This window comes from Aquarana catesbeiana, linkage group LG06, assembly GCF_042186555.1.
Source record: "Aquarana catesbeiana isolate 2022-GZ linkage group LG06, ASM4218655v1, whole genome shotgun sequence".
In the NCBI taxonomy this organism is placed as follows: domain Eukaryota; kingdom Metazoa; phylum Chordata; class Amphibia; order Anura; family Ranidae; genus Aquarana; species Aquarana catesbeiana.
This window is the reverse complement of record NC_133329.1, coordinates 371,060,267-371,076,284: the sequence shown is the minus strand read 5'-3', so window position 1 is coordinate 371,076,284 and position 16,018 is coordinate 371,060,267. Positions and strand designations below refer to the sequence as shown.

The 16,018-nt window shown below is 43.4% G+C and overlaps 1 pseudogene; it reads left to right on the top strand.

Annotated features, from left to right (window-relative positions):
* Positions 1-806: 806 nt before the first annotated feature.
* Positions 807-16,018, top strand: part of LOC141148077 (histone H2B 1.1-like) — a 48,235-nt pseudogene continuing 33,023 nt past the window's right edge.

Here is a 16,018-nt window from a genome sequence, read left to right as displayed (position 1 = left end):
AAGGGGGATGGGGAGCACCTGATATCAGTAAATATTATGAAGCTATTGCACTGGGGAGGGTAATAGATTGGTTTAAAAACAAAGGTAAACAATGGGTAGAAATTGAAAACAATATTAGTAAGATAAAACTGCACAAAATAATATGGTACGCACCAAAATTAAGAAAACAAGACACAAAAATGCACGAAATCACTAGACATGCACTTGGAGTATGGGATCGGGTACATAAAAGGGAACATTGGCAATACAACTCACCACTAATGTCATTGAAGGAAGTAGATTACTTTCCACCGGGAAAGGAAGAATGGTTTGGGAAATGGCTACTAGACGAGAACTTGCAGTTAAGAGATGTAATGGACCGGGGGAAAATCTGTTCATTGCAGGAGCTCAAGAAAAGAGGAGATAGGATGATAATTAACCCATGGCGTTATGCTCAGTTAAAACACTTCATAGCATCCCTACCGCAACCTATCAGAACAGTGAATAGTCTTCTTCCATTGGAGAAAATATGTCTAGAACGGAACAAAAAAAGCGGTTTCTCTAGAATATATAAAATATTGGTCGAGCTGAAGAGAATAGATACCCTGCCCTTTATAAATAAATGGGAGAAGGAGCTAGGTTTAACATTTGCAGGGACAGAAGTGGATCTGATAGTAAAGCGTCTTTTGACCACGTCAGTTAACTATAAAGTCCTAGAGTTAAATTACAAGTGTTTAACCAGAATGTATATGACCCCGGATAAGATGCATAAAATTGATAAGGATAAATCTCGGCTTTGCTGGAGGGGATGTGGCGAAATCGGGACGATGGCCCATGTGTGGTGGTCGTGTCCTGAGATAGCGATTTTCTGGGATGAGATTAGAAAATACATTAAAGAGATTACAAAGTATGATTTACCAAGGGACCCCAGGGTCCTCCTGTTCCACCTGAGTGAGATGCACACGAAGGCCTACCTCAGATCACTCCTTCCTCACCTTATTGATGCAGCGAAGAGCCTAATCCCCAATAACTGGAACAGAAAAGAAAGGCCAACCATGAGGGAATGGTTCAATAAAATAAATGAGACACAGGATATGGAATATCTAAGGTTCAGTGAGGGGATGAAAATGGAAGCGTTTAGGTCCAAGTGGGGAGAATGGGAAAAATTCAGAATTTCTCTCAAAGCAGCTGAGATATGGTTGTTGTGAGGGCGTCCTAAAGAACATAATAGAACATAATAATATATATATTAAAAAAAAAAAAAAAAAATAAACAGGAGACATGAGGGAGTATGGTCTCGGGGGAGGGGGGGGGGTCAGGGAGGGTGGCACGGGGTGGGGGAGGGTGGCTAGTATGGTATTAATGGCCTATGCTGGAATACTGGGATAGTGGGGGGAGGGATGTAAGTATGGAATAGGTATGTTAAGTAATCCCCCAATCAATGCAAGACTTTAAAGCCATAATGATGTGACGGAAAAGGGAGGTATTTTTCTTGAGCGTCAACTTGAAAAAAAAAAGTTACTCCCATGGTACACCCTCTCGCTGATGTGGCAAAAAAAAAAAAAAAAAAAAAAAAAAAAAGTCAGCAGCTACAGTATTCGTAGCTGCTGACTTTTATTTTTTTCTGAAGGAGCCCGGAGCTCCGCTTTAACATGTTTACTGGCTGGGATCACCAAGTAAAAATACAGTAAAGAAAACATAAAAAAAAAAAAAAATTGCAGCCACCACATCTAAGAATTGGTAAGCTGCAATATATTAAAGGTTTTGCACACAAGACTAGTTCAAAATTGTCTCGGCTGGGGGTGAATGCAACTATTAGAAATGTATTTGTTCCCATTTGATTCGACCAAAATTTTCCATCCTTGTTCTTCTATTTTTTTTCTCGCTCCGGACAAAATCATTTGTTGAATCGTTCCTTTTAACTCTGGCAGGGTCAGCAGGTATATTTTGCACTTATCAAAATTTATCAAACTAATTAGGGATGAGCCGAACACCGCCCCCCCCCCCCCCCCCCCCCGGTTCGGTTCGCACCAGAACAAGCGAACAGGCAAAACATTTGTGCGAACAACGTTAAAGTCTATGGGACACAAACATGAAAAGTATAAAGTGCTCATTTTAAAGGCTTATATGCTAGTTATTGCCATAAAAAATGTATGGAGACCTGGGTCCTGCCCCGGGGGACATGTATCAATGCATAAAAAAGTTTTAAAAGCAACCGTTTTTTAGGAGCAGTGATTTTAAGAATGCTTCAAGTGAAACAATAAAAATCAAATATTCCTTTAAATGTCAAGCCTGGGGGGTCCCCTTAGTCTGCCTGTAAAGTGGCGCATCTTTCTGATGTGCTCTACTGTGCCGCAGCAAAATAACATTTCTAAAGGAAAAAACGTCATTTAAAACTTGCTCCCCCCCCCAGTCCATACCAGACCCTTTGGGTCTGGTATGGATATTAAGGAGAACTGCACACCAAATTGTTTTTTTAAATTGGCGTGCCCCCCCCAAAAAAAAAATCTATACCAGATGCTTATATGAGCATGCAGCCTGGAGGACAGGATAGGGGGGGGCGAGTGAGCACCCCCTCTTCCCCCGTCTGAACCATACCAGGCCCCATGCCCTCAACATTGGGAGAGTGCTTTGGGGTCCCCCCCAAAGCACCTTGTCCCCATGCTGATGGGGACAAGGGCCTCATCCCCTTGCCTGGTGGTTGTGGGGGTCTGTGGGTGGGGGGGCTAAACAAGGATCCCATCTCCCCATGTGAATGGGTATCGGGTACATTTTACCCCTACCCATTCACCAAAAAAAGTGTCAAAAAGTAAAAAACACAAAAGACAGTTTTAGACAATTTCTTTATTAAAAAAGAAAACAAAAAAAGTGTCCCGCGATGTCCATCCTTCTTCAATCACGGCGTAGACGGACCCAAATAATAGAAGAAAATAAAAGCTCCCCCACGATGGGAGGCATCCCGCCAACTGCTGTCTTTTCGCGGTGACAGCTGTTATAAAGGCAAGGGCGGGGCCACCCGCTGACGTAACCGAATGACCCCGCCCCCTCTGACGATACATGATGTTCAAAGGGGCGGGGTCACTCGGTTACATTTGGCTCATCCCTAAAACTAATATTATTATTATTTATTATTATACAGGATCTATATAGCGCCAACAGTTTGCGCAACGCTTTACAACAGAAAAAAAAACGAAACACTTTCAATTGCATATTCAATAGGCCGAAGGGGACAAATAAGAGAAGTTCATTGTTCGGGTTTATATACACTGTCATTAAAAGTTTGGATAAAATGTTAGCGGTTTCTATTTTAGAGTTTTGCTAGCAGAAAGATCATTAACCAGCCCGGCTTATTTAAATAGGTACTAATGACCATATCATCATATGTTATGGCTGAACACCTATAATTCTACTTAAGAGATTTTAATGTCTGATATTCTCCTAATGGGATTATTAGACAGACAGGCAGTTTAAGGCGTTGAGACGTTTCACGATTCCAGCACCGCAGGCGCAGCCCTGGAACTCACAACAACTGTTTACATCTTCAGAAACACGTCTAATCGGCTGGAATGATAATCTTCCCCTTTTTGCTGGCATGTCATTTTTAGGTCAAGCAAGGTCAAGAGACCCTTTTAGGTTAAAAAAAAAAAAGGCAAAATAATGAGTGAGGACAAAACGGTAGGCAGATCTCAATAAAAACTCAATGAAAAAAAAACGGTAGGCAGATAACATTTTTCACACAGGGCGCATTCACAGCACACTATGGGGGAGATTTACTAAAACTGGAGAGTGTAAAATCTGGTGCAGCTCTGCACAGAAACCGATCAGCTTCCAGGATTCACATATGTGCGAATTGGATGTGGTTTTTCACTGCATCCAATTCGCATGACATGCAAGTGTGACCGGCTCTCAATGGAGCTGGTTCACACATGTCCGTGGCGGCCACGGTGCAAATTCCAAAAGGGTCCCGTGAGTTTTTGGGGCCGGTTCAGGTGCAAAAATTCAAACCTGAATCGCACCTGAACCGGTGAACAGAAACGCACCGGACCCCAGGATGGAAGCCGCGGCCACACATACACTATATTACCAAAAGTATTGGGACGCCTGCCTTTACATGCATATGAATTTTAATGGCATCTCAGTCTTAGTCCGTAGGGTTCAATATTGAGTTGGTCCACCCTTTGGAGCTATAACACCTTCAACTCCTCTGGGAAGGCTGTCCACAAGGTTTAGGAGTGTGTCTATGGGAATGTTTGACCATTCTTCCAGAAGCGCATTTGTGAGGTCAGACATTGATGTTGGACGAGAAGGCCTGGCTTGCAGTCTCCCTTCTAATTCATCCCAAAGGTGTTCTATCGGGTTGAGGTCAGGACTCTGTGCAGGCCAATCAAGTTCCTCTACCCCAAACTTGATTTATGGACCTTGATTTGTGCGCAGTCATGTTGGAACCATTTTTTATTTAAAAAAAATTCTGCCTCCCTGTAACGTTCTTCGCGAGCTTCGAAACCCGTACATGACCCCACATTAATTGCGTTCATGTGCGCTGCTCTGCATACACTACAAATCCAATAGTTTGTAGCCCATCTTGGGAATGAGCAAGAGAGGGTGGCTAAATTCCTACATACAGTGGGACCATGGAGAACAAACATGGGCACCCTACAGTAGCAAAATAAAGGAATTTGGAGATTTGGAGGAAGCTGAGAGCAATAGAGGGGACTTTTTACTATGTACTATGTGTGGTGCTTTAAGGCTGGATTCACACCTATGCATTTTTAGTGCTTTTTGCATTTTGCAGATTTGCACTACAGTCCATATAACATGATTCCCTATGGAACAAGTTCTGTAGAGCAAATCTGCAAAATGCAAAAAGCACTAAAAATGCATAGGTGTGAATTCAGCCTTACTAAGGGATGTGCTGGTTTTTATTCCCTGCTTCGCTAGGAAACAAAATCCAGCACATCCCTGCTGACAGGACGGAGCTCTGCCTTGTGCACATAGGCAGCGCTCCGTTCAGTCTGTCTCTTCGCCGATCGCCAATGGATGACCGCCAGCACCCGCTGATCGGCTTCTGCTGAGACTAATCACAGCAGAAGCGGAACGCGTGCGCCCCCTTTACAGGAAGGCAGAGTCACGTATCTACGTGTATACACGTGTATATGTGATTCTGCGTAGAGTGCCCTGTAGCAATAAAGCTACAATGGGCCGGTCACCAAGTGGTTAAAGACCAACTCCAGCCAAAAATGATGCAGAGTGCAGATTTGAAACTAGGTTTGTAAATGGATGAGTGTTGGCCAAGATCTCTGAAGATATGCAGAACTGCACTCTTTTTCTCCTATTTTAGAGTCTGGTTTCCTTGGAATCATGTTCTGTTCAGCGCACAGATAACAGGTTTAGAATAGATTTAGAATAGATTTAAAGTGACTAACACAGAGACTCCCCGCACTCCTGTGCATGTGCAAACAACACCAGTATCTGTGGTCCTAGTACCTTTGGCATCTGCACTCATGTGCGGGAAACCCATGTGTGTTCAGTGTGTCACTGCTGGATCCCAAAACCCTGCGCACATATGGAATCTTGCCACGTGCATGCGCTCAACAGTAAAACTGCCTCCTGACTGACGTGGACATCCCAGGAGGCAGCAGGACTTGCAACATCATTCTCACCTAGGCAAGAAACAAGGAAGGGCTGCGGTACTGCACCAAAACGTTCAAAAACATTTTTTTTTAAGGTGAAAAAAAGACTAAAGCTTTGAGTTGTACAGGGGTGCTCAACCCTATGAAGAACAAGGGCCACTTAAATGATTTGGTAACCTGTCATGGGCTACAATGAAATGAAATGGTTCAGAATTTCTAATATTTTATTTTGAATAGCGCAATGAACATTTTCCTTCTGCAGCCACTGAATGCTGGCAGGAGGGAGAGCAGGAGAAGCTGGATTTCTGAAATTGCCACCCTCGCTGCCCCTCCTGTCCAAGAGTAAAACAAAATGCGATAGGGAGGCCACACTGGGGACGCCATTGCGACCCCTGACGCTACATCAGTGGTTGGGGGTGTATGGTAAAAAACACGTCTCAACTATGGGGTTTTACAGCCCCCCCAAACAGCAAATGTAAACTAGCCCTTACTGTCCTGAGCCCCCTATAAGGCTACATTCACACTGATGTGCTTTGGTTTACCTTTCCTGTAGGTTAGCTGCGCTTTGCCATATACAGTATCTCACAAATGTCAGTACACCCCTCACATTTTTGTAAATATTTTATTATATCTTTTTTAATGTGACACCACTGAAGAAATGACACTTTGCTACAATGTAAAGTAGTGAGTGTATTTGCTGTCCCCTCAAAATAACTCAACACACAGCTATTATTGTCTAAACCGCTGGCAACAAAAGAGAATACATCCCTAAGTGAAAATGTCCAAATTGGGCCCAAATTGTCAATATTTTGTGTGACCACCATTATTTTCCAGCACTGCCTTAACCTTCATGAGCATGGAGTTTACCAGAGCTTCACAGGTTGGTACTGGAGTCCTCCACTCCTCTATAATGACATCACAGAGCTGGTGAATGTTAGAGACCTTGCGCTCCTCCACCTTTTGTTTAAGGATGCCCCACAGATGCTCAATAGGTCTGGAGACATGCTTGGCCAGTCCATTGACCATAGGCAAGACACACTTGTCTTTGTACCCCTCACCTGGTTGCCGCCACACACGCTTGAAACCATCTGAACCAAATAAGTTTATCTTGGTCTCATCAGACCACAGGACATGGTTCCAGTAATCCATGTCCTTGGTCTGCTTGTCTTCAACAAACTGTTTGCGGGCTTTCTTGGGCATCATCTTTAAAAGGGACTTCCTTCTGGGACGACAGCCATGCAGATCAATTTGATGCAGTGTGCGGCGTATGGTCTGAGCACTGACAGGCTGACCCACCACCCCTTCAACCTCTGCAGCAATGCTGGCAGCACTCATACATCTATTTCCCAAAGACAACCTTTGTTTATAACACTGTGCACGCAACTCCTTTGGTCGATAATGGCGAGCCTGTTCTGAGTGGAACCTGTCCTGTTAAACCGCTGTATGGTCTTGGCCACCGTGCTGCAGCTCAGTTTCAGGGTCTTGGCAATCTTCTTATAGCCTAGGCCATCTTTATGTAGAGCAAACATTTTTTTCAGATCCTCAGAGAGTTCTTTGCCATGAGGTGCCATGTTGAACTTCCAGTGAACAGTATGAGAGAGTGAGAGCGATAACACCAAATTTAACACACCTCCTCCCCATTCACACCTGAGACCTTGTAACACTAACCAGTCACATGACACCGAGGAGGGAAAATGGCTAATTGGGCCCAATTTGGACATTTTTACTTAGGGGTGTACTAACTTTTGTTGCCAGCGGTTTAGACATTAATGGCTGTGTGTTGAGTTATTTTGAGGGGACAGCAAATTTACACATTATACAAGCTGTACAGTCACTACTTTACATTGTAGCAAAGTGTCATTTCTTCAGTGTTGTCACATGAAAAGATACAATAAAATACTTACAAAAATGTGAGGGGTGTACTCACTTTTGTGAGATACTGTAATTCTATTTTATCTTGCAGGTGTGGTGCACATTCTGAAAGTGCACCAAAACACCTCCATTCAGTATGAGGTCGAGGACCACATCAGAGGGCTCTGAGGGCCACAGGTTGAGCACCCCTGGGTTAGTATGCCACTTTAGTAGAAGTGGTAGTTTTGGCCCTTTTATATGACATTTATTATGGATTGGTCTTTTAATTAAAACCATGAAAAACATCTGTGCGGTATGGCTGCTATGGAATAGACTATTCTAGAACCCTGACATGACAAATTAATATATATTTTGACATAAGCAACGTCTGCACTGTCTGGGCCTTCAAGGCCTGTACACTTGGCAACTCTACGCTGTTGTGCGTGTCACAAGTTTAAAGAAAGAAAAACGAAGATCTCTTTATCAAAGCATGTTGTAACGTGACTGTTATTACGTCTTATATTCAATGCTGCTTTAGACTGGGAAAACTTGGTTGTATGCCCAGATTTATTATTAAATATATCCCACAAAGATCAGATAATAAGGTGTTGTCTTCCAGAATTACCTACACAATATATAGGTCAAAGAAAACATGTATAGAGTCTGTCCACAGGGAGAAGGCAGGTGACTGGCAGGTTATACCTGTCCTCGGGACCGGATTAACGAAAATAGGTGAAGGTTTGCTCAAATATGAGTATGATTGGGCAGACTGGGGTGAGATTTTAAGGATAGATTAGGGAGATGTTAGAACCCCTGCCCAAGTTTTATAGCTGAAATCCTAAGAAAGTGAGGAGCTGGATATGTATCCTCTAACTAATTGGACAAGAAGTCTTTAATAAAGCCTAAGTCCAACATGGTGCTATATACACTATAATGTCTAAAGTATTGGGACACCTGCCTTTACACGCACATGAACGTTAATGGCATCCCGCTCTTAGTCCGTAGGGTTCAATATTGAGTTGGTCCACCCTTTGCATCTATAACAGCTTCAACTCTTCTGGGAAGGCTGTACACAAGGTTTAGGAGTGTGTCTATGGGAATGTTTGAACATTCTTCCAGAAGAGCATTTGTGAGGTCAGGCACTGATGTGGACGCGAAGCCCTGGCTTGCAGTCTCCGCTCTATTTCATCCCAAAGGTGTTCTATAAGGTTGAGGTCAGGACTCTCTGCAGGCCAGTCAATTCCTCCACCCCAAACACGCTCATCCATGTCTTTATGGACCTTGCTTTGTGCACTGGTGCACAGTCATGTTGGAACAGGAAGGGGCCATCCTCAAACTGTTCCCACAAAGTTGGGAGCATGAAATTGTTCAAAATGTCTTGGTATGCTGATGCCTTAAGAGTTCCCTTCACTGGAACTAAGGGGCCAAGCCCAACCCCTGAAAAACAACCCCACACCATAATCCTCCCTCCACCAAATGATTTGGACCAGTGTACAAAGTCCGCTTCAATACTGAACCCTATGGACCAAGACTGAGATGTTATTAAAGTTCATGTAAAGGCAGGTGTTCCAATACTTTTGACAATATAGTGTGTTTATCAAGGTGTTGTACATGTGTTATAAACTAAAGGTTGTTTAACCGCTTGCGGACCGCCCCGGCCCTCGTACATCCACTGCGGCAGGGCAGCCGCAATGCACTGGATCACATATCTGGTGAGGGATCAGTGCTTCTGGGTAAAGCGCGTGCACACGCCCACCCGCCGCTCAGGCCGTTCTGTGATTACAGCACAAGTCGATCAGCGATTCCCGGCCAATGATTGATCTTCGGAACTGTCATTCACGGAAGAGAGCTCTGTGTGGGTAAACCATACAAAGCTCTGTACACTGATCTGCTGTTTATTTTTATTCCCCCAAAACAGGGGCAAAAAAAAAGCTTAGTAAAAGCTGCACACATTACGCATTATTAAACACACAGTTAACCCCTTGATCACCCTAGATGTTAACCTCTTTGCAGTCAGTGTCATTAGTATGGTGACAGTGTATAGTATTAGCACTGATCACTATATTAGTGTCACTATTGATGTCAGAGTCAGTCAGTTAGTGGACCCCCAGCCTGCGTCAGCTAGTGTCAGATTGCCTACCACACTATCACAGTCCCACTATAAGTCGCTGATCACCGCCATTACTGTTATCAAAAACATTAATAAATAAAAATTCCAGTATATAGACCATAGTTTGTAGATGCTATAACTTTCACGGAAACCAAATAATATACCATTATTGGAATTTTTTTTTACCAAAGACATGTAGCAGAATACATTTTGGCCTTAATTCATGAAGAAATTACATTTTTAAAAATTTTTTATTGAATGTGTTTTAAAGCAGAGAGTAAAAAATGTTGTTATGTTCAAAATTTTTTGTCTTTTTTTTTTTCATGTAATAAAAGGTAAAACAAAAAAAAAACAGTGGTGATCAAATACTACCAACAGAAAGTTCTATTTGTGTGAAAAAAAATTGTATAAATTGTATTCGCATACAGTGTTGCGCGATTGTCAGTTAAAGTAGCGCAGTGTCCAATAGCAAAAAATGGCCTTGTCATGAAGGGCATAAAACCTTCCCGTCATGAAGGGCAAGTGGTTAATGTTCATTGAATAATTCTAGGGAAACTTTGCACTTTAAAGTTATCCCCACAACAGGATTTTCAAAATTTCATTTGATTAGATACTTCTGGTGTGAACTTTTTTTTTATTGCAATACTATAACTAATCATGTGCTTATAGTAAAGGCAGTCCCTTCCACTTAGCAGTCCAGGAAGAAGGAACATGGCAATGGCTACATAAGTACTGTATCTCCACAACTGAAGCAAGTTAGGATTTGTAGTAATGTTTACAAAAATCCTTGCAACATGTAACATTGGCCTGGAGAGGAATGTTGGACCGTTTTCTTATTTCAGCAAAACCAAAGTTTCACTTTAAAGCAGAATTAAAGGGGTTGTAAAGGTACGTGTTTTTTCACCTTACTGCATCCTATGCAGTAAGGTGAAAAAACACCTGGCAGACACTGACCCCCTAGCCCCCCGTTTTACTTACCTGAACCCCTTCATTCAGTCGGCGGGGGCGCGCTGGCTCCTTCTCCACGGACTCCCGGCTCTTGATTGGATACATTGATAGCAGCGCAACCATTGGCTCCCGCTGCTGTCAATCAAATCCAATGACGTAGGCGCCGGGGGGCGGGGCCGAGTCCAGCATTCTGTGTCTATAGACACAAATGCTGGACTCAGGAGTGCGCCCGCAAGGTTACCCCCCCGGGGAAGTGCTTCTCCGAGGGGGTTATCAGATGTGGGGAGGAGCCGCGAGACCAGAAGAGCAGGTTTGGGGCCACTCTGTGCAAAACGAGCTGCACAGTGGAGGTAAGTATGATCTGTTTGTTATTTTAAAAAAAAAAAAAAAATTACCCTTACAATCACTTTAAACTCTCTCAATTAACATTAAGGCCCCGTTCACGTATGGGCGATTTGGAATCACTGACAGAATCACCGTGATTCCGCCCACAATTCCAAATTGCCGCAAATGTGCAATGCGATTTTGGGTGCCACCCAAAACACGGTACAATTTTGCCGCGATTGTCACACAAAACACGAGTGCAAAATCGCTCCTAGCTCATGGCCATAAATGGGTTGCCCTATGTGTGACATGCGTTTTCCGTATAAGAAATGCGGCATTAGAGTTAGATTTTTGGCCAGTGCAGGTACATTTAGGCAGGCCTAGCTTAGGCCTGTTTGTTTTGATCAGGTAGCTGGAGAGTGGTTTAGTGTAGGCTGGTGACTCACAGACAGTGTCCCTTCTTGGTTACCTCCTTCTGGCTTCGAGTAGATTCTGGAAGCAGTAGAGGGGAAGAGAGCTGGAGCTGTTCGGGGTGTGTTAAGTGGCCCTGACCAAACCCCAACTAGGATTGGCAGGGGGCAGGCCTCCTTAAATACCTTGGGTCAGCCCAGCTAGGGAGGAGTTGTTCAGGTGGAAGAATTGAAAGATGGAGTGTTAGGTTGTTGGGGCCTTGGAGGGAGCCCCCCAGTCTGGGGGGGCGACCTTTGGCCGGGGGGCTCGAAGCTGTGAGGGAACCCCACACAACCCAAGGGGTGTCCTGAACAGGAGCAGGAGAGGACAGCGGGGAACACTGCCGGGCAAGTCTTCAGGAGGGATCCACCAGGTGTCAGTGAGTGACAGGCACGCTCGGGAGAGCAGGGGGAGAGGCATGCGAGAGCGGACTGGGAGTCTGAGATGGATGTAAAGCCAGTGGGAGAGACTGTGATGTTACTGGCGTTGAAGTCCGGCTGCTGCAGCCAGGAGGGCTGGCAGAGCCTACACAGGACTGACTAGGATCAGTAGTCCACCTCAGTAGCACTAAAGACTTCTTTTTCTATTGCTATCGGTCGCTACATCAAAGGGGCCTGTGGTCCCTGCCAGCAAATGGCAAATCCTTCAAGTTGGGCTTAATTCAGAGTTGGGCCTAACCGTGTGCTAGCTGTGCCAGGAACCAAGTATTGCACAGGAGAGAACGTGACAGTCTACAAATAAGCGTTGTGCTGGAGAAGTCTGGAGCTTTAGAGAATGTGAATAGAGGTTCCAATCAATCATTTTATCGTTTAATACTATTGATTCTGGGCATCCCATAATCCCTTTACCCCATCCAAGTTGAATCCTCTCAATAAAATAACAAAAAACAAAGCTGATGGACTGTTCATTGCCTGGAGAGTGATTGGAAGAGAATGCCAGGCTAGGCAGGGTGACAGGTGGAACTACTACACTCAGCGGCCCCACGGGGGTACCGCTACAATTAAATATCATTTTAAAAATGAAATAAATAGCATTTTTAGTTTGTGGTGCTCAGATGCAGTTTGTTCTGCTTTAAATGGTGCACAACAGTCATTATTTCCCGACATAACCATATCCAGAAAATACCATTTCAGATTAAAATAAACCAATAAAATAAATAATTAGACACGCAATTAAAAATATAATGAACTGTGAAATCTGATCGGGGAGAAGTAGCGGTTGGCCATGTTTACAAGATTCTAATTAATCCTTCACTTTAAAAAAGAAAATAAACAGCTGGTCACATGATTTTTGAGACCGGGCAGGGGGTCACTCGGGAAGGATTGTATGAACTTAAAAAAAGAACTGGGAAGTAATCGGAACCTCAAGTATTACTCAAAATGTTACTATGAGCTCATGCTAAGCTTATAAATGATACACTGGTGGTAGTAAAATTGAATATTTGAGTTATTTTGGGAATGGGAGAAGGCAGGCGATTGGTCGGTTATTAACTAAGGTGCCATAAAAGCGCCCTTAGAGCTAATTTTAAACATGGGTTTGGGATCACATCATAGTAAAAATATAAGGCTGCACGGAGAGCTGTTTTAGGCCTGTTGGATGAGATTAAATTTATGATGGCAACATAAAGTAATTTACTGAGCGCTGTAACCTCTGGATCAACTCTGACACAAGTGACACTGACACAATATATGTAAACACATGCACCGTCTGCTAGCTGGACTCAATCCAGTGTGAAAAAAATTCTGAAATTTGTGTCTGCGTGTAACTTGTTAACGATTTTATAATGAAAAACAGAACTTCTGTACTGGAAATTTTGGATCGATTGTTACAGCGTACATTTCTTGGTTCAATAGTCTTCAGAACATAGGAGGCAGTGGGTGTGATATTCTCATAAGCCATTTCCTTCTGAAAATGCCCACTGGCATCAATATGTGTTACTGCCCATAAACAAAACTGCAGTTAAGTGCTTGCCCTCCGGAAGATTTACCCCCCCCCCCTTCATGACCAGGCCATTTTTTGCAATACAGCATGGCATTACTTTCATTGACAATTGCGCGGTTGTGCGACGCTGTACCCAAATAAAATGTATGTCCTTTTTTCCCCATAAATAGAGCTTTATTTTGGTGGTATTTGATCACCTCTGCATTTTTTTTATTTTTTGAGATATAAATAAAAAAAGATTCACAATTTTGGGGAAAAAAACAATAATTTTTACTTTCTGCTAGGAAAGGGGTTAACATCAGGGGCAATCAAAGGGTTAACTGTGTGCCTATATCATGTTTTCTTACTGTGGGGGAGGTGTTTGTACTAAGGGAAGGGTTGGAACAGTGCCCCTGCTTTGCAGAGACACAGTATCAATGCCTTCTGTACTGACAAAACGGCGATCTGCCTTGTTTCATTTTCTCTTCCCATGCAGTTTACTACCGCTTTATTGGATTGGTATGGGTTAGAATACATGGTGGTTTGAGCATAAATAAACACATAGAAGGTATGTACAGACACGGTCTGCTGAACAATATAATCAGTATTTCAAGGTAATTTAGAATAGAGTTCTGCTTCACTAGACTGGGATTAACTCATGTACAGGCAGTCCCCGAGTTACGAACACCCGAGTTACAAACTACTCCTACTTACGAACGGCCTCAAATGCAGGCCACTTGTGCTCCACGTGGGTCCTGGATACCTTTTGAGCACTTTAGAGCACTTCCGAACACATCCCACACTGCCGTACTACGCCCCAGATAACATAACAAGCGCCCGTCACATCCCACATCCATGCACAGGCGGCAGTTACACTTAAAGCGGGGTTCCACCCAAATTTTGAACAATATCTGTATGTATTCTCTTCCTTGCCTAGATGCTGACATGCCGTTTAAAAAAATTTAAATCGCCGTAATTACCTTTTATTTTTCTATTCTTCTTTGCACTTCCTGGTTCTCCTCCCGTGGGAGTGGGCGTGTTTCTAGCCTCTCCCAGACTCCTGGAAGCTAGTCTCAGGCTTCCCAGGATGCCACTGAGCATGTGCGGGAACGAGCAGTGAATGCTGGGAGCACAGCATTCACCACATCCAGGAAATAAATGCTTGTGGGCTTCAAATGCCCAGAATGAAGATGGAAACCGCCTGCAGTGAATAATATAAGTTATTCTTTCCGACTAAATCTGACACAGGCGGACATATTACACACAATATGCGAGTATGTAATGCTGAGAAGAAAAGTTTGTGAATGAACTCAAAAAAAAAAAAACGATAGATAGGTGGACCCCCGCTTTAAGAATGCAGTGTTCCAACCGAAAGTTACACTTACAAAATGCAGTTTTGCGACTTGCGAACAACTTCGACTTACGAACAAACCTATAGTCCCTATTGTGTTCGTAATTCGGGGACTGCCTGTATCAGCAAAGTCATAATAATACTATAACTAGTCTAGAGTGCAATAGGTAAAGGTCTCTGCATAGCAGCTGTAAAGGAACAGTCTTTAGTCCTAACGCTTCAGCCGGCTAGTGTTGGAGCCCAGTTGTACCGTTGGTGCATGCAAGAATAGTCCTAGTCACACCAGCAGGCAGCAATAAGGCTACTAGGTGGATGTATGGTCATTTCCTAAAGGGCTCAGTCTCTGTAGCAGCAGATAGTAAATCCCCAGAGCAGCGGCTCACCAGTTCCAATGATATTGTAGCTCACCTTCCGGTCACACACAGCAATTGGTCCACATTCTGATCTGCACCCAGGTGACTCTGGGTGTCGGCACCCCCGAACGTAGTACTACGAATCCCGCTCAGGCCACCGATAACAGTAATGGAACTCACTGGACAGCAATGTGCACTCTACCTCAAGTGTCCTGTACAGCCTGAGAAAATGTAGCTCTTTCCCCTCCTTCTGGCAATCTATCTCTGAGAAATGCAGAAAAGCTCTTTATTACAGTAGAGTCCCTCTCCTCTGGACTACAGTTCCCACAATGCAGTGCTGCCTGCTTCTGACTATTGAACACTATTGAACACTCCAACTCAGACTTTTTAAGCAATAACAGCAACAGTGGATTTATCCTTCTGCGATAAAGGTTTTACATAAATAAAAGTTGACCATTTTAGACTCCCCCATCAGTGGCAAATGGTTTGTCTCAACCAACTAACTGCAACATCTACACGGCAGCTTGTTCTTTTGAAAAAAAGACAGACTTACTGGCCAGTTCATCAAGTAAAAATAAAGGAAAGAAAGCCTAAAAACAAAAAACAAATGCAGCATCACATCTAAGAATTAGTAAGCTGTAATATTATAAATATTTGCTTTTGGGTTTAATACTACATTAAGGCCAGAAATCAAAAGTATTAAAGGCCCTTGGTTCAGCATGCCAGTAAGGCAACTAGCATTTTCAGAAAATAAGGTTAGCAATAGTTGACTTCATAGTTCTTTTTTTTCACTGGTTTTCTTTGAAAATACCTTAACAAACTATATTTATTGTCCCGGACAACTTAACCACTTGCCGACTGCCTCACGCCAATATACGTCAGCACAATGGCAACGGTGGGTATGTCCCCTTTAATTTGCGGGCTAGTGGGCGTGCGGTCTGCTTGAAGGAAGTCAAGGAGTTGGGAGGAAGGGGGTACATCAGGATTGAAGTTTTGCCGTTTGCGAAAGATCTAAACTTATTCCAAACTCTGTCACACGTATTGTTCATTGAAGGCTCCTGTGTTTGAGCAGAGTTGAAACAACTCTGGAGGAATATCCTAA